Genomic DNA, 27,800 nt, shown 5'->3' on the forward strand with positions numbered 1-27,800 from the left:
GGCCTTCTATGTTTGCACATCTTATACGAAAGGGCAACATATCCAGAGCTAAGGATGTTATAACTCCTCTGTACTCATTCATCTTCAGAGTACAACTCTCTTTCAGTATGTACCTCACCAACACTTGCAATGGCTGCCGAGACCTCAGAGGTTTCTCACCAAGAAAATTCAAGGCCTTCAACACATGACCTACATGGATAGGCTGAAGGCCCTGTCACTGTACTCTGTATCTTATAGGCTGCTGAGAGGAGACTTGTGCATGGGCTACAAAGCAGTCTCAGACCCTGCCCTTATGCAAATCCTGCACACCTGCAAGTCACATGGGACAAGAGTCACTCGCTCTTAGGATCTTAAAATAGCCTGCAACATTAACAGGACATGCTGGAGAGACAGATATGTGTCACAGAGACTGACACTCCTGTGGAACAAACTCTCAATTCACATAAGATAGAGCTCCTCAATGACCCTATTTAAGCATAACTTAGACAACTGGATGGAAGACCGTAACTTTACACCAGGGCTGTCACCTATGTCCATCTTGGATAAGGGCAGTCAGTGCTGATCATAGACTCAAGCTGCAAATATAGACCATACAACTTGGTTAATAAGGGAACAAGGATATAACATGAGTAGGCGTATAATGGCCCTAGGATCAATAGCCTAGTAAACTCTTATGAACCTATGTGACAACTGCCTATGCTCTAGGCCAGTGTCTGTTCCTGCCCTTGTGGGATGACTGCATATGCAATAATGTAATATAGCTGATGACCTCAGCCTTGTCTGTTAAGCATATGGTAATAACAGTGTCCCACATGCTGGTGTAAAAGTCTATCTCTGTAATGTCATGTAACAGCACTCACACACACACACACACACACACACACACACACACACACACACACACACACACACACACACACACACACACACACACACACACACACACACACACACTTGACTGCAGTAAGAACAGAAACCCTGCTTATTTAAGTACACAGACTACAGAACTCAGTACTTTACACAAGTACCATGGCACAAGTCTGACTTATATATGGCAGCAGGTGAACTTATATTTGATGACATCAGCAGATCACATGTTTGAAGGCCTACATAGACACATTGATTCATAGGTTCATATGAAGCCAGGAGCCTAACAGTACTAGAGTGTGTAGAAGCCTAGCTGTGTAAGAACACAAGTACCCTTATTGACCATAGTGGTCTGACTTGAGTTTACCAGAGCAAGGCTGTCAGCACCATCAACTGACCCTGTCTATGAGGGTGCATACAACATTATATATTACACTTTGTAGTGTGTTTGATATATGTGTGCAAAAAATACTGAGATCCCCAGGGTTGTAGTGCTTAGGGGGTAGCACATGTATGTATTGTGAATATATAATTTATACTTAGAAAGTGCCCTCAATTTGCAATGTTTCCACGTGTACTTTTAAGTTATAAAAAGGAAATGGAGAATAAACACCAATAAGAAATCATCATATATGTAGTTCCATAGCACAATGAGCAGCTGATTTGCACAGTGGTTAACAAAGTGTACACTCCTGGGAGTTACACCTGTTTGCAGATAGGTAAGAAGTGTGCATATGCGAGCTGCATTGCTAATGTCTGCCAAGCAGAATGCAACAGTGGCAAGCAATTTCATGTAAAGGCAGTTGTGTATGTGCTTTTTGCAAAAGTTAAAGCCATGTTGGTCAAGATAGCAGGAATACATTTACAGGACTATACTACACAGTATACCCACAGTCATGCATTTGATCATAAATGTAATAACACATAGATTACTCTATCAGCAAAAATAATACTATATGGAATATGGTGTATTTGAATGCAGGACCATGTGTAGGGCAGTCCTACACTTACAACTATTGCCACAAGAATGTTGAGGAAAACAGTTGTCTATGTTGCACTTCATTGCCGTAAACTGCAATGTCACAGCAGTAAAACAAAGGTTGCACACTCTGTACTAAAACCCAGTACCATATGTTCTTTAACCCATTTTTTCATGATGGCCAGTGGCATTAATTGACTGTATCTAGTTACTATTTTTGACTGTCTACTTCCTAGGTGGTCCACCTCGCTTTGCACAAATCAGATAAACACAGCCATTACCCACGTCCACTGTTTGTGCTATGTGATGCATCACACAAAAAGTGCAATTAAAAATAAGAAAAATAAGAAAGAAAACCTAGTAATGGACACATATAAGTAAAATAAGTGTCTGTTGTTACATGTTAATGTACTTTTTGTACAAATCCATCACTTTTTCTTCATTACTGCACCGAGTTAAGATATACTAGGATATGCCATAATATTATTAAAGAATATATTCTATGTTCAGGACTTACTTGCAAATGCAGCAGTTGACACAATTATATTTCAGACCTAGAATTTCCTTGACTCTATTCCCATGGCATTGACATATTCAGGAAAAGCATTATTGGAGGATACAGGGATGCTTTATAGCTTGTTGAATAACTCCACTGTTTAGAAATTCACCTGGTTATGCTGTAATTAACACCTATGAAAATCATCTGCTGCTTTCCTTAATTTATCAACTCCACTCATGCTCATTAGTGCACAATGCACACCTATTCACTCCTGCATGCACCAATGTTGAAATAAGGTAAACACAGGTGATCTTGTTATTACTTTTCTTCATGTCTGTGATATCACGGAAACATCACCTCAAAAAAGTGGAAGAACGGTTGCAGACTCTGTACTAGAACCCAGGACCTTCTATACATTAGCCCTACACATACACATGCTGCCACAAGAATAGCTATGTGACAAGCACTAAGAAACTTGCCATTCATTCCTCCATTTCCTGTGGCTGTGCTAGCTCTACGTCATGCAAATAATGACAAAAATTAAAAAAGAAATTTTGACAAAGTGGACAAAGACAATACATTTTATCAGGCAATAAAGAGAATGATATAGAACTTGTGATTTGTGCACTGCTTACATGGACCTTTACACTTCACAGACCTACATGTACACATTTGTAAGAGTAACCTGACACACCCCCCTGATGTCATCATTCACTGTTGCCATGCATTCAACACAAACACTGAGGAAGTGCCTACATGAAGTTAACATCCTTACAAGGTTGCAGTTTTTTTTGGATTCAGCAATTCTAATGTGTTTTCACCTCATTTGCATCTTCAACATGCTGACAGACCATAATCTACATGGTTGGCAACTGTGTAGGCAGGGAAACTGAAGGTGAACCCAATGTTGTACACTCAAGGGAGGGTATTACTGAGGTACATATCTGCACAGAGGAATGCAAGTTTTGAATAGTATTTTTCATGGGGTTTACACTTTTAACTGTCTAAATTAGTTATGAGTACATTGTTCATTGGGAGTGGGGGGGAGGCAAAGCTGCATTTATTTCATGGCACTTAAAAAGGAATTGTTGCCATTGTTAATCTAAGTTTGTAGCATACACCATGTCTGATAATGCCATAATGTGTGGAGGTTACATGTTACAGTCTTCTCAGTACAAATCTATGTACTTTTACTTGGTCTTGTTTCTGTGTAGACTCCTTTCACTGGCTGTCTTCGGAAAACTTTAAATATGTGGCCAACACGAGCACATAGTCTACATGGTTGCTTTACAGCTCATTGAATCACTCCACTATGTTGATTTGCTTCATTAGCATACAATTCAGCAACTTATGCTGTAATTCGCATGCCACGGAAGTTTCCGTGTTTGCTCATGAGTGTGCACCTCTATGCAGAGTTTACTGATTCTAAACCTCTTTAAAGTCATGTGCACATCACAAAAATGATTATGTCAGCTTTACTGAATCCCCCTGCTAATACATTTGTAGTGAAAGGTCAGGAAAAAGAAGTTATTGAGAAGTTAACATCTGAAGTCTGTAAAATGAGAGCAAAAGAGTGTCTGTGAACACAGAACTATTCTTGATATAGCTCTAGGAATGGAATATTTATTATATATAACAAAGAAGAAAATGTATGTAAGTTGGTTTTATACCACATCAGGTATGTATCTTGCTCACCTTAAATGCAGAAAGGAGTTCATGAGTCCTTTGTTAATAAACCTGCTAAAGCTAAATAAGAAATACTTGATTTTGCAGGTGAAAAAAGATTAAGTAAAAAACAAGATCATATCAAATTAAATAGACTACTTTCACTGTTACAATTAGAAATAATCTCAAAGGAAGCTAAAGCTAGTATGACTTCTGGAGAAGAATGTACTTATTATTTCTACTGTAAAAAATCAAAGGTGAGGTAAATTTTTCTAGTTTTGCCATTGTTGAATGAATAGTTTTGAAATGGCCACATATCACTAAAAAGAAAAAAATATATTCTGTACTTATGAAATTCTTATTGAAAGGAAAGGAAAATTGATATCCAAAACTGGAAGCTCATTTCTCTACAAAATTGTGATTCTTTGTTTCAAAAATACTTCAGACCACAATAAAATTGTTTCCCCATATGAGATTCAAGGCTTAGCTGCAAATAATGAGAAATGATGGTTGGCAAATGAGTATTCTAGACATCTACAGTTGATAAGTAAAAACTAATATATATGGAGGCTAGACATTAATTTATATGGAAGCTAGATATTAAAGCGCTTATAATCCAGTATCCCATAGAACCTTGTTTAGTATATTTTAAAGCCTAGGGTCTAGGATATAATTTGGTACTTATGTATTATCACCACCAGATTCGTAAAGTGTGATTATTTCTGATTTATACACAAAACAATGTATATTAACCTGAAAAGGGGCATGTTAACTAATATTCTGTCACATTACTTATGACATTTGAAGAGGAAAAAAATCCTCTTCCTGTGTAGCGTCTTTTCCCGATGTAACTTAATGAATAATGCAATAAATATGCCTGCTTCTTCCAAGTCCAGTGAAGAAAGACCTGTTTTTTATTAAGTTTTGTAAATCTTTATTATACAGCTGGTAAGCTACAGTTTTTACACAAAAAGAAGTATGCAAAAAAACGAATAAATAAAAGTAATATTATAGCTAAGAAGTGCTATTTTGTAATTTAAAACTGTAAGCAATACAGAGTACATTCAGTGAAGAACACTACAAGGAGAAATGATGGAAATTAAAATATCACAGCATCCAAATAGAAATGTTCAATACTGAACATCACTGTGGAGTAATAAAAAATAAGCGTACGTCCACAACACATCCCTTACTATGAAGACTCCAACAGGTAAGAAAAAAGTTGGCAAACTGACATTTTGTAAAATGCATGACTTGCAATTTAATGGGGATGTTAGTGAAGGGAACAGAGGGGATGAGGAAGTGATGGGTAGGTAATAGTTTAGATACGATTATTTTAGTAAAAATATATTTTTGCACTATGAATTAGAATTTTAAGAGAGATTCAGGTATGTTCCTTTAAGTAACTATGAATTTTCTTGTGATTAAGTAATTTATGAAATGATTTGGTAAGGCAATGATGCTTTTTAAGCCTTTGCATTTTGGGAATCAATGTCTGAAGAAGTGCATTATATATTGGTGTACGAAAGCGCTAACATTATATTTTGTGTGTGTGTTTTTACCATTTTGCCTCAATTTTTGTATTTCATTAGTTTGTTTTCGAATTTGACTTGGTTTGTTCAGGTCTGATGGCGAATGGTAACAGCCCACACTCTCAGTCCCTATTTTCATAAGAGCATAATTCCAGTGGTCTTGGAGGTCCTTCTATAGAGGTAAATGCCATGGGGGCCTTAACTGCTCTTATACAACAACTTACAAATCGGGTAGATGACCTTTCGAGGAGAATTTCCGAATGGGATAACACCCTTAGATCTGCTGCTCAATCCAGCCAAAACTCAGGAGGAACTTACTCAGAAGTAGCTCGAGCTTCTACTTCCATTATTACACCAGGTATGGCAGAAGCAAGAAATGAACAATCTAATTTACTAAGGTGACCTAATTGTGATCTAAATAACAGCCAGGATGTGCCTATGCCTGTGAACATTCTGCTCATGCCGACTTTGGCCGATTTTATTAAAATAGCACCTCAATTTGGGTCTGGAGACTCGCATAGGTGAGCAGTTATCAGTGAAAAATATCATAACTAACTTAAACGAATTTGATAATAAACTTTTAAAGTACAAGAAATTACAGACAGAAATTCTCTATTTTAGAGAATGTATCAAATTCAAGTTAGTACTGAAGGGGCTAAGACAATGGAAGTACCCCTCTGGTCTTATTAAAAATTTGGAATTTCATTTACATTTGCTGGACATGTTTAATAGACAAGGTCTCGAGTTTCTTGAACTGCAAATTGTCAATTATGACAAGCAAATGAATGAACTGCAAGCACAACTTGAGACTCTTGACAGGGAGATAAAACAGATTCAGAGTTCAGTAGATATGACTATGATTTTAAAATAATTTTTTCCAGCATAGATTCTCTCATTGTAAAAATTGTGGACACTAAAACACATAAATTGAAAAGAGACAAACTTGAATATGATCAAAAAATGGCTTATCCAGATCCACCAGATAGTTTTAATAAGCCACGACAGCCACCATAGCAACAGTGAACCAGACCAGTGCTCACTCTGCTGACATTACGGATAGTGAGTCTGAAATTAATGGCCAATTCAACACTGTCATTTGGCAAAACAAACGCATTAAAGGGAATCAACAATGTCAGGGGTATGGCAAGGATGTACATAGACAAGTCTACATAAAGCAAATGATCAACAAAATAGTAATGGACAGGTTTTTCACCAGGGAGGCAACAAGAGCACCAACTGGGTACAGTTCAACAATCGCAATTCCAAACAGCAGAAGAAGAGGAACCGCCACAGGAGATAGCCCACAAAACATATCTGAACAATTTGACTATACATAAAAGTGAACAAGGTGACTTTAATGCTTATAATTTCAGTTCAATATGCATTCCGCAACAAATGGTGGACTTTTTGGCAAAGGGCTTCAATTTTGTGCCCAGTTGTAAAGCTAATATAGCTAAAACTATCTGTGATTTAAAATTATTCATCCATAAACTCAATCTAAATGTTATGTTTGGTAATAGCTTACCCTTTGATTCTTCTTATAACTTTTTGACTGTAGATATTAAAGATCTTTATACAGTCATACCCCAAGATCTGGGATTAGAATGGGTTTGTGAATTTCTTCTAGATAAACAAGTATAAGGAACAGATATTGATCTTATAATTGCACTGCTTGAAATTGTGTTAAGCAATAATTATTTCATATTCAAAGGGGAATTTGTTCTACAAAAATCAGGGGTTATGGGCTCCCCATGTGGTGGCAGTTTTGCCAGTGCCGTTATGGCATTTTGGGAGAGGACATGTCTCTTTCAGAACCAAATTTTTGAAGAAAAAGTAGCTTGGTACAGTAGGTACCAAGATGACATATTTTTCATCTTTAAAGATGAAGAAAGGGAAGCAACCCAACTGGTTGAGGCGATGACTAGCTTTACCAATTTTTTTGGAATTTACTTTCCAATTTAATAGTCTGACCATTAACTTTCTAGACATAAGGCTTTATAAGGATGGAATACATAATAGATATGCAACACAAATTTACAGGAAACCTACGTATTCCAACTGCTTTCTACATTTCCATAGTAATCACCCATACCACCAGAAAAGAGCAGTGGTTGAAGGACAGTTGGTAAAGGCCTCAAAAATGATTTCTAGAAATGATGAATTCTTTAAAGATTATCAAATGGCGTACCCGGATTCCCTTATTGACCACCTTATTATGGAAGTAAAAATAAAAAGAGAGAGAGGTTACTTCAAGCCTATTTTGTCAAGAGGTTATTTTCTAGAGGAAGTAGTTCCTTGTTCACCAACTCATTTTGTTAATGAGGAATCTATAAATAGGAATATTTCAAACAACTATGTTACCAGTTTTTTAACTCAATATTCTACTAATGCTGTAGGTTTCAAGAACGTTCTAATTAACAACTGGAATTTCATCTTAGAAGACCGTTCAATCATGAATGCATTAGGGATGAGGCCCTTGGTGACCTATAAAAGAGGACTTAATATAAAGGCACTATTAGAAGCACCTAGTATCACCTATAGCCAGTCTTGGGGTGTGTATAAATGTGGACAATGCCATTATTGTCAGTACATTAAGACAGGTACACATGTACTAATTTGTGGGATTAAATATATCATCAAGGGTAAATTTTCCTGTGAAAGCCAAGGTATAGTTTACTTGGCTAGCTGTCGCCAGTGCCCAGTTTTTTATTTGGGCAAGACAGAATGCCCTTTTAAACAGTGTATATATGAACATCTATATAGTATTTCTAGGAATATTAGTACTAATGCCCTAGCTAGACATATAGTTGAGTTTCAGTGCCATAGTTTTCAATTTATGGTGGTCGACTATGTTGAAAGAAACATTAGAGGTGGTCCATGGGAGCTTAAGTTTGAAGAAAGAGAATTAATGTGGCAGCTCCAGACCAATGCACACACCTATCCTGGACTTAATAAGGCATGCTCTATTAAATGTCTCTTAAAGCCAAAAGCACTAGATAGGTGATGTTTGATTTAGTAATGAATCAAGTTCTAGTATGTGTATGTACAGGAATACACAAATTTGATCAAAGTATTTTAAATTATGTCTATTATTATTATTATCAATACTAGTATGTACAAGATCTTTTTAATAGTTTAGATATGATTATTTTAGTAAAAATATATTTTTGCACTATGAATTAGAATTTTAAGAGAGATCCTGGTATGTTCTTTTAAGTAACAATTAATTTTCTTGTGATTAAGTAATTTATGCAATTAATTGTTAAGACAATGATGCTTTTTAAGCCTTTGCATTTTGGGAATTAATGTCTGAAGAAGTGCATTATATATTGGTGTACGAAAGTGCTAACATTAAATTTTGTGTGTGAGGTTTACCATTTTGTCTCAATTTTTGTATTTCATGGGTAGGTATGGTGTTAAGGAGAAGAATGCAGAAGGTCAAATGATAGTTGATTTTGTGAAAAGGATGGACATGGCTGTGGTGAATATGTATTTTAAGAAGAGGAAGGATCATAGTGTGACATACAAGAGTGGAGGAAGATGCACACAGGTGGATTATATCCTATGCAGGAGGGCCAGCCTGAAGGAGAATGGAGGCTGTAAAGTGGTAACAGGGGAAAGTGTAGTTAGGCAGCACAGAATGGTGGTCTGTAGGATGACATTGGTGATCAAGAAGAGGAGAAGGAGTGTGAGAGCAGAGTCAAGGATCAAATGGTGGAAGTTGAAAAAGGGTGATTGTGAGGTGGAGTTCAGGGAAGAGTTAGGACAGACACTGGGGGGCAGTGAAGAGTTACCGAATAGCTGGGTAACTATAGCAGAGCTGGTAAGGGAGACAGCTAGAAAGGTGTTTGGTGTGACATCTGGACAGAGGAAGGAGGTAAAGGAGACCTGGTGGTGGAATGAGGAAGTACAGGAGAGTATACAGAGGAAGATGTTGGTGAAGAAGTGGGATTGTCAAAGAGATGAAGAAAGTAGACAGGAGTATAAGGAGATGAGGTGCATGGCAAAGAGAGAGGTGGCAAAGGCTAAGGATACAGCATATGGAGAGTTATATGAAAGGTTGGACCTAAACAAGGAGAAAAGCACCTGTACCAATTGGCTAGACAGAGGGACCAAGTTGGGAAAGAAGTGCAGCAGGTAATGGTGATAAAGGATAGTGAAAGGAATGTACTCACAAGCGAGTAGAGTGTGTTGAGCAGATAGAAAGAGTACTTTGAAGAGCTGATGAATGAAGAGAATGAGAGTGAGAGAGAGAAGGTTGGATGATGTGGGGATAGTGAATTAGGAAGTGAAACAGATTAGCAAGGAGAAAGTAAGGACAGCTATGAAGAGAAAGAAAAATGGAAAGGCTGTTGGCCCAGATGACATACCAGTGGAAGCATGGAGGTGCTTAGGAGAAATGGCAGTGGAATTTTTAACCAAATTTTTTAATGAAATCTTGTAAAGTCAGAGGATGCCTGAGGTGTAGAGAAAAAGTGTTTTGGTACCTATCTTTAAGAATAAGGGTGATGTGCAGAGCTGTAGCAACAGCAGAGGGATAAAATTGATCAGTCACAGCTTGAAGTTATAGAAATGATTAGTGATCAGCAGTATGGTTTCATGCCAGGAGAGAGCACTACAGATGCGATGTTTGCTCTGACAGTGTTGTTGGAGAAATATAGAGGTCAGAAGGAGTTGCATTGTGTATTTGTGGACTTAGAGAAAGGAAGTCAGGAGTGGTAGAGAAGTATTTAAGAGTACTACAGGATATGTACAAGCATAGTGTGACAGTGGTGAGGTCTGCGATGGGAGTGACAGATGCATTTAAAGTGTAGTTGGGATTACATCAAGGATCAGCTCTGAGCCCTTTCTTATTTGCAGTGGTGATGGACAGGTTGACAGACAAGATCAGACAGGAGGTCCTGTGGGCTATGATGTTTGCAGATGACATTGTGATCTGTAGTGAAAGTAGGGACCAGGTTGAGGAGACCCTAGATAGGTGGAGATATGCTCTAGAGAGGAGAGGAATAAAGGTCAGCAGGACTAAGACAGAATATACGTGTGTGAATGAGAGGGAGGATAGAGGAATGGTGAGGATGCAGGGAGTAGAGGTGGTGAAGTTGGATGAGTTTAAATACTTGGGATCAACAGTTCAGAGTAATGGTGAGTGTGGAAGAGAGGTGAAGAAGAGAGTACAGGCAGGGTGGAATGAGTGGAGAAGAGTGTCAGGAGTGATTTGTAACAGACGGGTACCAGTAAGAGTAAAAGGGAAGGTCCTCAAGAGGGTAGTCAGACCAGCTATGTTATATGAGTTGGAGACGGTGGCATTGACAAAAAGGCAAGAGTCAAAGCTGGACGTGGCAGAGTTAAAGATGTTAAGATTTGCACTGAGTGTGACGAGTATGAACAGGATTAGGAATCAGTATATTAGGGGGTCAGATCAGGTTGGACAGTTTGGAAACAAAGCCAGAGAGGCAAGATTGCATTGGTTTGGACATGTGCTGAGGAGGAATGCTGGGTATACTGGGAAAAGGATGCTAAGGATGGAGCTGCCAGGTAAGAGGAAAAGAGGAAGGCCTAAGATTAGGTTTATGGATGTGGTGAGAGAGGACATGCAGGTGGTTGGTGTGACAGAGCAAGATGCAGAGGATAGGAAGATATGGAAACAGATGATCCGCTGTGGTGACCCCTAACGGGAACAGCCAAAAGAGAAGAAGAAGATGACTTGCAATTCTGAACATGTTAGAACATCCACTGAAAGGTATTAACAGCATTGACATTCCCATGGCAAGATAGTGTGAGCTGCTAAATGCAGTGTCCACACAATACTCATATTTACATGACTTACAGAGCATCCAAAGTTGCCATACATTAAGAATGTCAAGAAAGATGACATTGGATAAGGACGAGTGTGAAGCGACAGTCACATTAATTTCATGTTAAAATAAGTTACATCAGAAAAGTACACCACCTAAGAATACAAAAAGTGATCACTATTCCTCTTCCTGCCTCACACAAATTGAGGAACACTAATAATTATTACTTCACACACCCTTTTTAAGGTTAATAGATTTTTTTTCAGCAAACCATAATAAATTATCACAGGTTGCAAATCTGGTTGCGATAATATGTAAGTACCTATAATGTTTGTGATTTTGCATAATACAAGTATTCTATCCTCTTATGTCTATGGTTATTGTCTATACAGAAAGGAAGTTCATATGCGTAAGGAGGATACACAAGGATGCCCCTTGAATGCAGTATTTGGATTATGTATTGCATAACTGTGGCTTGCAGAGAACATTTACCTTTATGGAATGACTTTTTTTCTTCTGCTGTGTCTTATGTAGATGATTCTTCATCTTAGTTTTACTTTTTGATACTTTCTATGCTGCAAGCTTTAAGTAATTTTGGTCTTAGTATAAATATATGAAATGCACATGTCATGGGTTTAACGATAAGGTTGGAAAGACATAGGGACAGATTCAATAAAGCTTACACTAAGTACACCCTGTATCTATCTATTCAAGAACATTCTCATCACATTTTATTTATTTATTTATTTGACATTTGTTAACCCGGTTAGTTTGACTGGGCAATGATCCCTTTTTCAGCAGAAACCCAAGGAGAAAAGCTCCGCAAACAGAGAATAAAAACAAATGATATACAAATATAGACTGTAGCAAACACTAACAATAAAGAACTACTATGGAATAAAAACTTTCAAAAGACTTCTAAATAAACACATACAATAATTATATAAACAATAGAGAGTTGTGGTGTAGTTGTAAATTGGCAAAATAACAGGATTAACATATGCAATATTCTAACATTTGTCATCATGCAGTTTTTAGATATTTAGATAGTTTATCTGAAGGAAGAAAAATATACTGGGGCAGAGCTGCCCTAACACAGTACTAACAGAGATAAGGGAAAAAAGAGAGTTTCTAGTAACTCAGAAAGATTACACTAAGTATACATGTAGTCTACACTTTGTGGTAATCTTTATGAATCCATGTCAATTTTTAAAGCTGCAAGAATATCAGAAGCAAAACTAAAATTAGGACGAAGAAGGTGTGTGTTATGTCTGTGCTGTCTGTTCACTCAGAATGGTGTAACTATTGATTCCCAGGGATTATTTAATATCTATTTTTATATTAGAAAATATGTGGACACACTACAATCAGGAGAAAAAAAACAACAAAAAGAAAAAAAAAATTGAAACAGAAAATAAGGTTAATTTTTGGAAAAAGTTTGCTGTGTCACTTTATAAAATACAATCATATTTAGCAGGAGTCTTTTTTAGTAGCACAAAGCCTGGCTCTCAGTTAAGGTTAATACAAAGCCTGGATCTCAAGTCAGATTAATACATTTTCAAGTATAAAGGATAATAAATTCTAACCTGTTACGAGAGATATTTTGTTTCAACAAGTTATTAAGGGTGTATTAAACATGGTCCTAGGTTTTTTTTGTTACTTTTTTCAAAATCTTTATAAATGCATTTAGAATTATTGTACTTATATTTATATTTATATATTTGGCTTTTATTTAGCAGGTTTGTCCAACTAGGTTTAGTCAAAAATCACTTTTCAACAAAGACCTGGGATAAAAAAAGCTCCAACGTACTACCAATATTATTAAACAGACATTCAGTTATATACGTGAACAGACATTAATTATACAATAACACCCCATTAATATTCCAAAACATGCACGCTGATTGGCCAGTGTGCCCATTGTATTCCGGTTGCCCAGACTTTTTTCTGTTGGTATAAAGTGTCCAAAACCTTTTTTTTTTTTTTTTTTTAATAAATAAAAAAAAATGAAAAAACGGAGCAACGGAGACTTTCTTTTCTCAGTTGCTTCCGTTTCAAAGCATTGATGTACTGGGTATGCGTAGGAATGCCAGTCCCATATGCATTCGCAGTACATCAACACAAGGAAGCAGTATACCCCCACCGGTGGAAGAACAGTAATGTGCCATTATACAAAGACTTTATTTAAGAAAAGTAAGTATTTTTTTCTTAAATAATGTCATTGTATAATAGAAATAACCAACTTTGTGGTTGTGGTATATTAAAATTTACCCACAGTTAGCTTTATTTAATCATTCAGGCTTTGCCCTCATGATTAAACCACGCCAACCGTGGGTAAATCTTCAATATACCACACCAAGTCATTGGTTACTGCTTAAGCAATGTACATTAACAATAAGATATACTTTTGCTAATTAGATTACAATCATGTGAAATAAAGGAAATATACAATATACAATAATTATGCACTTAGTAGATGGTGAACACTGAGCATATGAAAAGGTGAATTACTGGGTTTGTCAAACAGATAATAACAGATTGTGTGATTAGTGATTTGAAAATTCAAATAAAATTATTGATAAAATGGAAGTGAGGGAAGGAACTGGGTAGAGCAGAAAATGATAATATTGTATTTAAGATGTGGGGTATTAAACAGGTTCAGAGACAATTATATATGACTTTTATAAGGTTTATATTAAAATTATAAAGATGGGGTGGCAAGCAGTGCAACAAAACTATGTACATGACTGGGAGATGTTAGTAAAACTTTTCAGGTATTGGTGAAGAATGATTGTGGGATGTAGGATTCTGAGTGAAGAGAAATGGTTTGATGCTATGGTAAGCTAAGACTATGGTGGCATTTATCCTGATTATATGCAGAAGCAGATCCATTGATTTCATAGTTGAAGTTTTATTTGCATTTTAAATGAGCTAACATTCAAAAATTATTTCAGTGGTAGTGGGATATGGTTTCATAGCTTATCTACAATATGGAAAGTCACCTGTAGTATAAGATTTCTTTTTAAGTGATTACTGATTTTTCTCTAGAGTGTACAATTATGTTGGGAGAGTAGTGTTTTATTACATTATTAAGGGCTGAGCAATTTCCTGATTAACAGTGAAGACTGTGTATTGCTGTTAGCTGTGAAAGAGCTAGGTGATTTGATTGTTCTAACCAGTTTAATTCTCTGAGTGTTAGGGATTAGTGTGTACAATTGTTATAGTCTACTGCAAAATTGGCTATTTCATTATATTTTTGATAGTTGTGAGACTTGAAGGTTAGTGAAGACTGAGGCAACAAAGAAAAGAGATGGCTGTAAAAAAAAGCAGAGGCTTTACATCTTTAGGTCATGCCGGTGAATAAGGTGTTACTCTGTAGAGTGTAACTAGCTTCTGATGATTTTTTTAACCATGTGTGATACATTGTGTTCAAATTTCAGCTAGTCATCTATGCTGTCACCCAATAATTTTCTTTGGTTTACTTGTTCTATCATGGTATAATTCATGGAAGCAATAGTGAATAGTATTGTTTTGGTAAAGACATGTTTTGGGGCAAAGAGCATCAATTTTTTAGGGGGGGGGGTGGTAGGGTTTAAAAGTAGTTGTGAATTACTTATTCTTGTTTCAGTCAATAAGAAGGATTGTTGATAAGGTCCTAGAGTTTGGAGGGAGTTTTTGCAAAGCGGATTAGGAATGAGTCATCAGCACATTGAAAAAATAAATAAAACACCAGAACATACACAAAACAAGAGAATTTAATGACCAAGAAACATTAAACAGTAAACACCTTTGTATTGATAAGACTTCTTCAGACTGAGTAATGTTACAAAAAATATCTCACAATTAAATAGACAATCAATTAAAATGTCACGGCTACCAATTAATGCTTTAATCCCTTTCTTTTATGGAAGGCTACAAAATCTTCCCTATCATTTAACCCAGGTGGGTGACAAGTATCCAGTCTCTCTTGCCAAACATCTTCTAGCCATCCAAGTTCATCTTCAGCATTCATTTTTTTGTCATAACATATCATCCAAAACACAAAACTTAAAATGTATTTTACACTCATTTACCCATAAAGCTTCCCCAATCCATTTTTCTCATCTCCAATGCTCACAGCATATTGCACTAGGCAGTATTTTTTGTAGCAGTATAGAGGTCGTTGATCAATCTGCTAAAAAGCATGGTGCCTATGACAGACCCTTGTGGGACACCAAAAGTTATCAGCAAAAGGCTGGAGAAATAATTTTTCCATTTCACTGCTTGTGGAGATTTTGAGACAGAGTAATAAGAACTGAAGAGTTGGACAGTCTAAAGGATGAGAGTATAGGAAATAATTTCTGGTTAAATAAAGTATCAGATAAGATGGAAAAATTGGTTAATATCCTAAAAGTTGCAGTGTGCACTAAGCAGTTAGATATGAAAGTAGAGGTAACTTATGCTTTAGCTATCTAAGTGGAGAGACACTAGTTTTAAAAAAGTAAGATAGATTTGGAGGGAGTGGGCACTTTGTATTGTAACTGCATGCATTCATGGTTGCTGAGTGTATTTATTATGTGTACTTCTGCTTTGAATTGTGTGTGATGGGTACAGCGTGTGTACTACTGATAACCTGAATGAGATTAGGTGTGCTTTTATATGAGAGCCTTGTCTCCAATGACATTATGTAAATGCATCTCTCACATACCATATCAGTTTGTTTGAAAAGTAACTTATCAGTTAACATGATGTAATTTCTACTTTGCCTCATGATGCCTATATCCGCCAAGCTGGTAACAGAGATAGTGGGAAAGTTCATATCCATGGCAGCAGATATTGAGTAGATGGCTGGAGTGAGAATGTATTGCAATGTCAGGTATATCTGGTTTGCAACTCTTGAGGCAATGCCTATCACTGTGAACTAGTTGTCCTGTTTGCAACTAGGTATTGCAGAACTTTCTAGGGTGTTTTTACAGGAAAAATGTCATCTCAAAGTGTCTACCTCAACACAGGGCACTGTCAAACACTTGAGGGGAAACTAATAAATTGACTCTGATGATTTATGGATGAATTACTTTGGGAGATATTCTGAAGTTAGGTTAAACAGCAACAAATCAAGCAGTACTTACTGAAAAGAAAGAAAGAAAGAAAGAAAGAAAGAAAGAAAGAAAGAAAGAAAGAAAGAAAGAAAGAAAGAAGTAGCTTGTCAAAAATGGTGAAACGAGGTGATTCGCATGAATGTTTAATGCCTGCCTGCTACTACTGTTGGTCTCACCACAGCTTCAAATTGCTGAAATACACTACTCCTTTGCTTCTTCTCTCACCAGAAGCAAAACAGTAGCACCAATCCCAAGTTGTGAAGCAGGCCACAGGCTCTTTAGGGATCAACAGTCTTGTCCCAGATGATGCAAGGTCCTGCAGACTTGTTATAGCTTTTTACTGGTAGAAGCCTTAAATAGCAACCAGTACAATAAGAAAAATCAAACAAAGACACTCAATGTTCAATCAGAAACAGTCCGGAATCAATGCACTGTGCTCCCTCTCACACAATGAGCAACATATAAGCACAAATTCTAATTTGGCACCAATTAATTGATTATTAGGCTTACTGGTGACCATCAGTCTCCAGGAAATAATGTCCCTATGCTCCTTCTGTCACCAGGACCAAAACAGAAGTGCTAATCCTAAGATGACTATAAAGAGGCAAAATGTGGGCTCTCCAATAATTGGAGGTCCTGGAGAAGATGTTGCAGATGTTGAGCATCATTTTACCTTCTCCAAGGATGATGCCAAAATACAAACAGAAGATGACTGTAGAATAGTGTGTGCATGTTGTATCTTTAAAAAGCATTCTAGGGTTGGCATGTGTGTATAAATAGCCAGCATGTGCTAGCTTCAGTGCCATTTTGTGAGTACAGTCAGAGAGTAAGCATGTATGAGTGGCATAGCTAGTTTGTTTCTATGTTTATCTAAGTTAAAGTTATTAAGCCTCAATCCTGATGTGTTTGTACATAATAAAGCTGCTTGAACAGAACCCATTAAGACTTGTCTATTTTATCCTGACTAGACAGTGACATGGTGTCAGAAATGGGATTCCAGAGATTGTTTTTCAGAGCTACAAAGTGCAGAGTTAACAGTGAAGACAAAACAATGAGCACAGAAAAAAAGGCCAGGAATGAACAAAATGAAATGAAAACTTGCATGAATTATTTATTTTATAAAATAGATAAAACAGAGCATTACAAGGGCACAAACCAGTTTATTAAAGAAGTGAGGAGCACAAAAGGTTTATTAATTAAGCAAAATGTTTAAAATTAAGATATTTGATAAAATGATTATCAGAAAAGCATATAAGGGGTTCTGAATTACTGCAGAATTGCAAAATGAAAAAAGAAAATGGGTATTTTTAGAGTAAAATGAGCACAAGCAAATATAATGGGCATTGAAAAGATTAAATGAGCATAACAAATATAATAAAGGGCAAAAGGGTACATTAAGGATAAATAAAGCAAGGTGACTCCATATTTTTGGCAAAGCACTGTGTTTTGGCATAACTACTACTTTGTTGTTGAAAGCAAGGTGAGATAAGCCCAATGCCAATAAGGAGATGAAAACCAGGCTCCAAACAAACTAATAGGTACCAACCAATTCCAAAAAGCCACCACACGAACTGTGTAACGAAAACTGCTTTATTGACCTAGGTTTCGTCCTTCCGAACTTCTTCAGAATACATACTATCATTGTAACTCACTCATTTTATACAGTATTAATTATTCAATAATCACTTAATTAATAGCCTAATTTCCCGCCATAAATTTCTTAAAAAGGAAATGGCATTTTGTTAAAAAATCATCATGTTTAAATACACAACTAAATCATACATTCCTACTACGTATAAACATATACTTGAATAATAATGCATAATTACACTTAAAAACTTCTTATAAAGTATCCAAATAATCCATTAATAGGTTTTTTTAAAAACTACTATTATTATAAATACATATATAATAGCACTATTAATAAATGATATATCTAAGTTATATTAACAATGATTTATACATGTACAATTGTAAATCTTCCACTGTAACTTATTAATATTAAATATTCTTTGTGCATATTTTATATACAATGATGTATAATAAATTTTAATGAAAATATACTATTAATATGCATAATCACAACCAATATGCTGAATCATATTATATTGGGATATGTAATGTATACAATTGTTATTTAAATGCAAATGATGTATATATATTTTATTTACATTTAGTATGCAATCTAATAGTTCTTTAATCAATTGTGTTTATATACAATACTATGAATTGTTCTAAGTTGTAATTTAATCATATTATGTATTAATACATATATTAAATGTAAATGATATAAATTAATGTTTTATATAATGCCATATATCATTTGTTGTATATTCTGTTCAGTTTTAATAATGGCATAATGGTCATATATTCATTTATACCCGGAGGTATACATGAATTAAGTTGTATTTGCCATTTAAGTTCCTCCATGTCTAAATGATACATAGTTGTCCTTCCTTGTAAATCCTGTTTTATTTGATTTATAACAATAAATTTAAATTTATGATCATTATATTCTATAATATGTCTTGCTAATGCGTTACTATTTTTATGGTGTTGTATATCTAATAAATGTTCTTTGATTCGTTCTCTAAATTTCCTCTTAGTTTTTCCCACGTAAAAGCTTTACATTGTTGACACAAGGCTATATATACTAGATTTATTGTATGACAATTATAATGTCCATTTATCCTAATATTACATTCATTTATCCTAATGTTAGTACCTGTTTCTTGAATATAACTACATGTGCTACATGTCCCACATTTAAAGTTTCCTTCTTTTGCACTTGTGTATTTTCAATATTTCTTTTGTTTTCTAATATATTTTTAAAAGAAGGACTTTTCTTATATACAAATTGTATTATTCCGTTGAACATTTGTCTCCCTATTTTATCATTGATAAAAAAGTCCCAATTTCTCTTAATGATATATTCTATATCTTTGGAACAATCATCAAATTTAATAATATATAATGGGATATTATTGTAACCATCTTTATCCATTGCATCTTCATTATTGATTGATATTTTGTTCAACGAACCTGTTTTTAGAATTGCTGTATATATTCCATTTTTTCTTTTATTTGTTACTTCATTAAATATTTTGACACAAAATTGTTCTGGGTATCCCCTATTCATAAATAATTGCATAATATATTTCATTTCTTCTACAAAATCTACTTCTTCACTGACCATCCTGGCCGCCCTGACCATCTGCCCCTTAACTATGGCTTTTTTCTGATGGCCAGGGTGCCAGCTGTCATAGTGCAAGTACGCATTTGAAAAAGTAGGTTTTCTATGTATTTGTGTTTTCAAAATATTTGTTTCTTTGTCATGTGTTATATCTACATCCAGGTAGTTAATTTTAGTTTCTTGGACATTATAAGTAAATTTCAAAAACTTTACTGTATGATTAATGTATTCTAAGAATTTTTCCAATACATTATTTTCTTTATTTTTATTTATATCTTGGTCCCATATGATAAAAATGTCGTCCAAATATCTGGTATACATAATTAGATGATCACGAAACTCTGTTGTAAATAAATAATTATGTTCCCAATAACTCATGATTAAGTTTGCGTACATGGGGGCACAAGGTGCCCCCATGGCTACCCCACTTATTTGTTGGAAATAACTACCTTCAAAAAATATGTAATTATTATTAAGTACCATTTCCATTAGATTTATTAATACATTAATCTGATCTTGTTCATAGAGTTGTGTCACAAATAGTTGTTCTTCCAGCCATAAAAGGCCTACATCATGAGGAATTGTAGTAAATAAATTCACAACATCTATTGTGATGAAAACATATTCTCTCTTCATATTAATTTTGTTTAGTCTGCTCAAAAAATCCCATGAATCTTTAGTTATGTAACTGAAACATTTCATACTTTCCTTAAAAAAATGATCCAAATATGTACTTATATTGCATGTAACACTTCTATGTCCATCTACTATGGGCCTAAATTCCAAATTGTCAAGGCCTTTGTGTATTTTTGGTATTCCGAAGATACCACTGATAACTGGATGTTCATTTCGTAAGAAATCATATTCTTTTTCAGTGATACCCCCTTGGTATAGCATGTCTTCTAACATTGTTCCAATTCTTTTATAAGCTATATGTACTTGATTTCTACTTATTTCTGCATATGTATTGCTCATTAACATGTTAGTCATATATAAGCTGTAATCATTATAATCCAATATGACTATACCATTACCTTTATCAGGCCTCATAATTCTTAATTTTGGATCATTTTTTATATCTTTAAGTAATTGTTGTTCAGTTATTGTAATGTTGACATGTTTATTATATTTGTATTTCTTATAAAATGTTCTTATATCATATTCACTTCTTCTTTCAAAATACATAATTTCTTCATTCATGGGTGGGTTGAATAGACTTGGTTTCGTGAACATCTTATCTGGCACAGTTTGACTTTCTATATTGTTGTTAAAATATGCTTTAAGATTCAATTTTCTCGAAAATAACTTTAGATCTAATATAGATTCTACCATGTTGCCTTTTATACATGGGACATAACTAAGTCCTTTTGAAAACAAATCAGCATGTTCTACTGTTATATCCTTGGATGAATAATTATATATTTTATAATCTTGCTTTGTATTCAATATGACATGTGGATTGCTTAAAAAATGCTCATTATGTTCTACTACTATATCTATATTCGAACATACTTCTGTATTAACACCTTGTGATTGCATACTATTATCATTCTCAGTTATATAATTATCTGGATTATAATCTATATAAAAATTAACTGAATAACTATGATCACTTGAACATTCTGGTTCATACACTTCTCCATTTGTGTCATTAGCATTATATACATCATTTTTTATCCCATCTTCGGTATACTGATATGTGCTTAATTCTAATAATATATTATCATGCTCATGATTATTTTCATCTTGAAACAGTTGAATATTTGAATGACAATAATTACTATTACCATGCGTGCTACTGTAATCATTTATCACATCCATATTAAGAATATGCACATCGGAAGAAGTCGTGGGAATATGATATTGATCCTGTTTACAAGGAAACAAAACATTTGTATATGTACGGGGCTTACTCACAATGGGGTGATGATATTCCGTACATTCCAATGTAGAAAGTACATAAGGTTCTGAATGAAGAAGCAATTGTGTCCATACTCCCCCTGTTCCACCAGTTGTATGGATTACATTCTCCGTTTTTTGCCCGCAGTAAGTCCCAAAAAAGTCTGTTTAGGTCTGGTGCCTGTTTTGTGAAATTCTTGTTGCTTATTCATTTCCTGATGGTTCCTTAGATGATCCGAACGCCTTACGCCTTCTTCCGTACTCTCCTCGCCTTCTGTGTAGTTGTTGTCGTCATCTCCCTCAAACGGCGGATTGACGTCATCAGTTGCGGCCAAATTGTGCTGTTGTTGAGCGTTGCTATGGTTTTTACTATTTGAATTAGACGATTTAGGATATGTTTGATGTTTAGTATATCTTTGAAGGTCCCGTTGGATTTTGTAACATTTCTTCTGAAAAATATTGTCACAGCATGTTGATACATCTGAAATGATGTGTGTATATTGATCGTAAACATGCTCAAACAAAAGGTCTTTGGATATGTTACAATTTAATTCTTCTAATTCAGTAAATAATGCTGATATTTTGATATCATTGTATTTAACTATGATTTCCATCAAACGAATGCCACAGTTGTCAAAAAATGCATGTAAGTCATTAAGCATATTCTCATGATGTTCACAGCCGTTTGGGTACCTCCATAGCCGTAAACCTTTGGGAATAATTCCAAATTCAATGTTCCGCAACAAATAACTATTTTCTAATTGTGTCCGTTTTAGTTTAAACAGTTTCTTCTCAAATATTTTAAGCATATCTTGCATTGGTTGTATATTATGCATGGTTTCTACTGTGTTAATTTGTTTAGTAGAACCATTTGAAAAATTATACTTGTTATTTTTCCAGCTGCTTAAATCTTTTATAGATTGTTCTTTATTGCCAATTTCAAAATTAAAACTCAAATTAAAATTCAAAACTGCAGAATTGCAAAATGAAAAAAGAAAATGGGTATTTTTAGAGTAAAATGAGCACAAGCAAATATAATGGGCATTGAAAAGATTAAATGAGCATAACAAATATAATAAAGGGCAAAAGGGTACATTAAGGATAAATAAAGCAAGGTGACTCCATATTTTTGGCAAAGCACTGTGTTTTGGCATAACTACTACTTTGCATTGTATTTAGGGCAGAACTAGAGTTATTTGAAGTATCTCAAAGTGTGTAAATGTGCTTAAAGCATGTGCTTATTACTTCACATTTATTCCAAAGAGTCTATTTGTGTCCAAAGTACAACCATTTCATAAAATTCAGTCCAAATGCAGCCATTTGAAAAAGTTTCTTGTGATGGGTGTGTCTATTTGCAAAGTGCCGCCATTACAAAGTGTTTCTTGCACCGTAAAGAGTCATTTAGCAAAGTACAACCAGTTTGGGGAAGTTTCAGTGTGCTGTGTACTGTTTATTCACAAAGTGCAGTCACTTTGAAATGTTTATTACTCTGAGCTTCCTCTACCCAATTTATTCACACAGTGCAGTTATTCTGAAATGTTTCTTACACTGATAAGAGGTGATTTCTTACAGTACTGTAATTTCAGGAGTATTACAATGCCCGTGAAACTTATTTCACAGAGTTCAGTTATTCAGAAGCTTGTTGTGCTATTGGGCATAGTTACCAATACTGGCATAAATTTCTGGTATATGTGCGCATGTTCATGCACACTTGCAAAAGCCTTCACTGGTATGTGTTAATATGGCAGGTGGCTTTCAAAAACCCTCACCACTGGCATTTGATCAGAACAATGCAGAGAACTGGAGAATATTTGAACAAGAGTATGATATTTTTATAAAGCAGCTTATTCTGACAAAGATGCATGCACCAGGGCATGCATTTTGTTAAGCCTAGCTGGGTCAGAGGCCATTGAAAGAGAGTATTCATGTGTGTATGCCCCAGCAGTATATGAGGGAGAAGGTGAAAACCATCATATTGTTGTACAGACTGATTCAAGGGAATACCCAGAGTGTTTGAAGCACAAATTCAGGGAAGTGTGTAACCCCCCCCCCCAAGACAAATATTACATTGGAGAGGCATGCATTTTACACAAGAGATCAAATACCTGGGGAAACTTTTGCAGCTTATATAACTGACTTGATAAACAAAGCTAAAATGTGTTGGTTTGGTGACTTAAAAGATGAGTTGATAAAGGACAGCCTTGTGTGTGGTGTTAATATTGCTGCAGTAAAAAGATTTTGTTTCATGACAATGTTTTAATGGTAAGCAAAGCTATTGAGATTTGTCAAATCCATGAAGTTACAGAAAGGCGCACAAGTATGTTTGCAAGTGAGAAGTGCATGGTTTCAGCAGGCTCCAGAGCAAATGTAGACAGCATACAATGTGGGGCTAGCAGAAGCAGGCCTAAGCACATGACAGCTGCCACCCCTACAGGTTTACTTGTGAAAACCCGTAGTTTTCCAGTAAGTTCTAAGAAAAGGACATGCACAGTGCAGTACAAGTGTGAGTCAGCAAAACTCAAATCTAGATTTATTGTTAACTGTCACAATTGCAGTACTAATCATGAGTCTAAAAGAGAAAAATGCTTAACATTTGGTCAGCAATGCCACAAGTGTAAGAACCATTTTCAAAAGATTTGCAAGTCAAGTAAACCTCACACAATTATAAAGAAGGGTCACTCAAAAAGGCAAGTTGATCATATAAAGAGCTGAAATCCTACTTTCTATCTAGATGTTATATCAGTAATTGGTGAAAATGTTGCTGCAGTTAATTTGTTGGCAAATAATGAAGTGTTTTGTACTGTCCAGATAAATGGTAAACTCATCATGCTCAAAACAGAAACTGGCTCAAAGTGTAATGTTATGTCAGCAGACACATTTACTATGGTGAGAACTGGTGAACAATTCAATGTGGCTAGTCATGCGAGACTTGCTGATTTTGGAGGAGAAGAAATTCAAACCAAAGGCTTAGTAGTGCTTTCTTGTTATTTGACTAGGAACTGTTACCGATTAGTATTCCATGCAGTCTGAAGACCTGTGCAGTCATTAGTGGGTCTCAGAGACAGTTTGAGAATGAATTTACTTTCTTTTACCAATGAAGTTCATCATATAAGCACATATCTAGTTTCAATTTTACTGAAGCGATTTTCTTAGAGTACGCTGATGTTTTCAATAGCAAGTTGGGCAAACTTCCAATTGTGTATTACATGTGGTTAACACAGAGGTCAGTCCAGTAGTCAAACCAGCAAGAAAAGTTCTGATAGCTATGCAGGATAAAGTCAAAGCTCAGGTGGATAAAATGCAACAGCAAGGTGTAATTTGTCCAGTTACAGAACCAACTGAATGGGTGTCATCCATGGTAGCAGCCCACAAAAAAGGCTCAGACGAAATCAGAATATGTATTGACCCAAGAGATTTGAACAAAGCATTAAAGATAACACATCATCCAATGCATACAGTTGAGGAAGTTTCAGCCCTAATACCAAATTACACTCTTTTTTTCTGTATTAGCGTTGTCGCCTCACAGCAAGACGTTATCCCGTTCGATTCTCTGTTAGAGCGTCTTCTGTGTGGAGGCACGCATGAATGGGCGTGCCTTCGTTGAAGGTTGTGGTCCAGGGCTTGGTAACTCGGCACGTAAAAATCCACTACCAAACATTAGCGGACCAGAGTTCCACTGTGGTGACCCCTAACCTTGATAAGCCGAAAGACACAACAACAACAAGATGGAAAAAGTTCATTTTGGCAAGTGATGCTTGACTGAAAATCCTCATTACTGACTACTTTCAGTACCCTATTTGGCAGATATAGATTCCTCAGGATGCCATTTGGAATAAATTCTGCAAGTGAAGATTTCCAACATGCAATGAAGCAAATTTTTTCAGGTTATCCTTGTGCCATAATAGTAGATGATTTATTGATTGGAGGCAATGGTGAAGCGTAACATGACTGAAACCTTAAGAAAGTTCAAGACAGAGCACGTGAAATGAACTTAAAGCTCAATTCTCTGAAGTGCAAATTCAGACTACCAGAAGTTACATACATAGGTCATTTATTTATTAGCAGTGGCTTAAGATCAGACCTGTTCAAGCAAGCAGCCATTCTTGAGATGCCAGCACCAGATAATGTTCAGGCTCTACAATGTTTTCTTGGAATGGTCAACTATTTAGGCAAGTTTATACCACACTTCTGTGAGTTGACAGCACCTTTGACAGAGCTGATGCACAAAAATGTTACATGGTCTTGGTTAGAACAGCACCAGAGAGCATTTGAAGACCTTAAGCAGAAAATTGCCGCCCCACCTACATTAAGATACTATGATGTCAATAAACCAGTAACTCTTTCTTTGATGCTTCAAAATTTGGTCTTGGCACAGTTATTCTTCAAGAAGGCAGACCAGTAGCATATGCATCTGGAAGTCTTACCCAAATTGAAATGCAGTATGCTCAAATTGAGAAAGAACTTTTGGCAACAGTATTTGCATGCACAAAGTTTCATGATTATATCTATGGTCGAGCTACTCAGATTGAAACAGATCACCAACCTCTAGTTACTTTCTAAAAAAGCCTATGCATTCACCTCCAGTGAGATTACAAAGAATGATGCTCCATTTGCAAAAGTACAACTTCAAAATAGTCTATACAAAATGCAACCTTCTTTATCTGGCTGATACCTTATCCAGATCGTCCAAAAATACAACGGAACAGCTTCATGCAGGTAATTTTGACTTTGACATTATAAAAGTGCGTCATTTTTCTACCATGAGACCTAATGAGCTGAGAGATCAATTTTGCAAATGCTCAACCACTACATCAATGTTGGAAGGCCGTAAAAGCAATCTAGTGTACCACCTGAAATACAAACTTATTTTCCTTACAGAGAGGAGATGTTGATGGAAGATGGCATTATTTTCAAAAGTCCTAAAATTGTTGGTCCTGCTTCCTTACAACATGAATACATTCAGCTTTTGCATCATTGTCACCTAAGTTCTGAATCTACCAAAAGAAGGGAGAGAGAACTAGTATTTTGGCCTTCTTTAGTAAAAGACATTGATAAAGTACTTTCTTCTTGTTCAGTATGCAATAGTACTAAACTGCATTTGCAAAAAGAACCACTTCAGCTAAGTCAAGTTCCCAAACTAACAGTAGCCACTGATATATCTGACTGGAGCAATTAGCATTACTTAGTGTTGGTAGACTCTTATTCAAACTGGCTTGAGATTGATTTACTACCTAACCTAACATTCACTGCAGTTATCACCAAATTGAAATGTGATTTCTCAGTCCATTGTAGTCCACACAAAGTTATTTCTGACAATGCTACCCAATTTACCAGTCAGTTATTTCAGAAATTTGCAAAAGAATGGGACTTTGTGCATGTTACTAGTAGTCCAGAATATCCACAGTCAAATGGACTAGCTGAACATGCGTTACAGATTGCAAAGCAATTACTTGAAAGGTTAAAGCATGATAATACTGATGTTTTTTTGAAATTACTTAATCTCAGAAATATACCCCGTGACAATATATTTGGCTTGCCTACTCAGAGACTTCCATCCAGGCAAACAAGAACAACATTGTCTATTAGTTCCAGTTTGTTGAGGCCTAAAGCTAAGAACAACAGGACAATTACATCTCAACTATTCAGAAAGCTTTCTTTCCAAAATCCCAGTTATGATAAATTGAGTAGATTTCTTTATCCATTGAAAGAAAGAGAGACAGTGAGGATACAAATGGCGAAAGGTTTCAACTGGATTGGTCAAGTAACAGGTATATGTACTGAGCCAAGATCCTATTTCATAGAATCAGAGGGTGTGGATTACAGGAGAAATTGCAGACATCTTCTTCTTGTACCAGAATCAATGTCGCAGCATTGTTCCTGTGATACAGACTCTAGATCTCAGAGCAATCCAGACAATATTCCTGTTGCAGAACGTGTCAACTTCTACTTCCATTCCTCATGATGTTCCTGATGCCCCTAAATTTGAAGAATCAGCAGATACAGTCCCATTTGGTAGACCTGATTCTAATTTCTGTGTCACATTATTTGGTCGTATTTCCAGACCTATTGTAAAATACACAGAAACCTGGACATAATTGTTTATATGTATTTAGTTCTGTATAATTGCATGACAAATAATTATTTATATTGAATGCATGTCAGTTAATGCCGTCAGTATTGCATAACTTATTTCTCAAAGAGGAGGATGTAGAATAGTGTGTGCATTTTGTATCTTTAAGATGCGTTTCAGGGTCGGCACGTGCATAATAATAGCCAGCACGTTCTAGCTTCAG

This window comes from Protopterus annectens, chromosome 4.part0 (genome assembly GCF_019279795.1).
Source record: "Protopterus annectens isolate FY-2018-M chromosome 4.part0, PAN1.0, whole genome shotgun sequence".
NCBI lineage: Eukaryota > Metazoa > Chordata > Ceratodontiformes > Protopteridae > Protopterus > Protopterus annectens.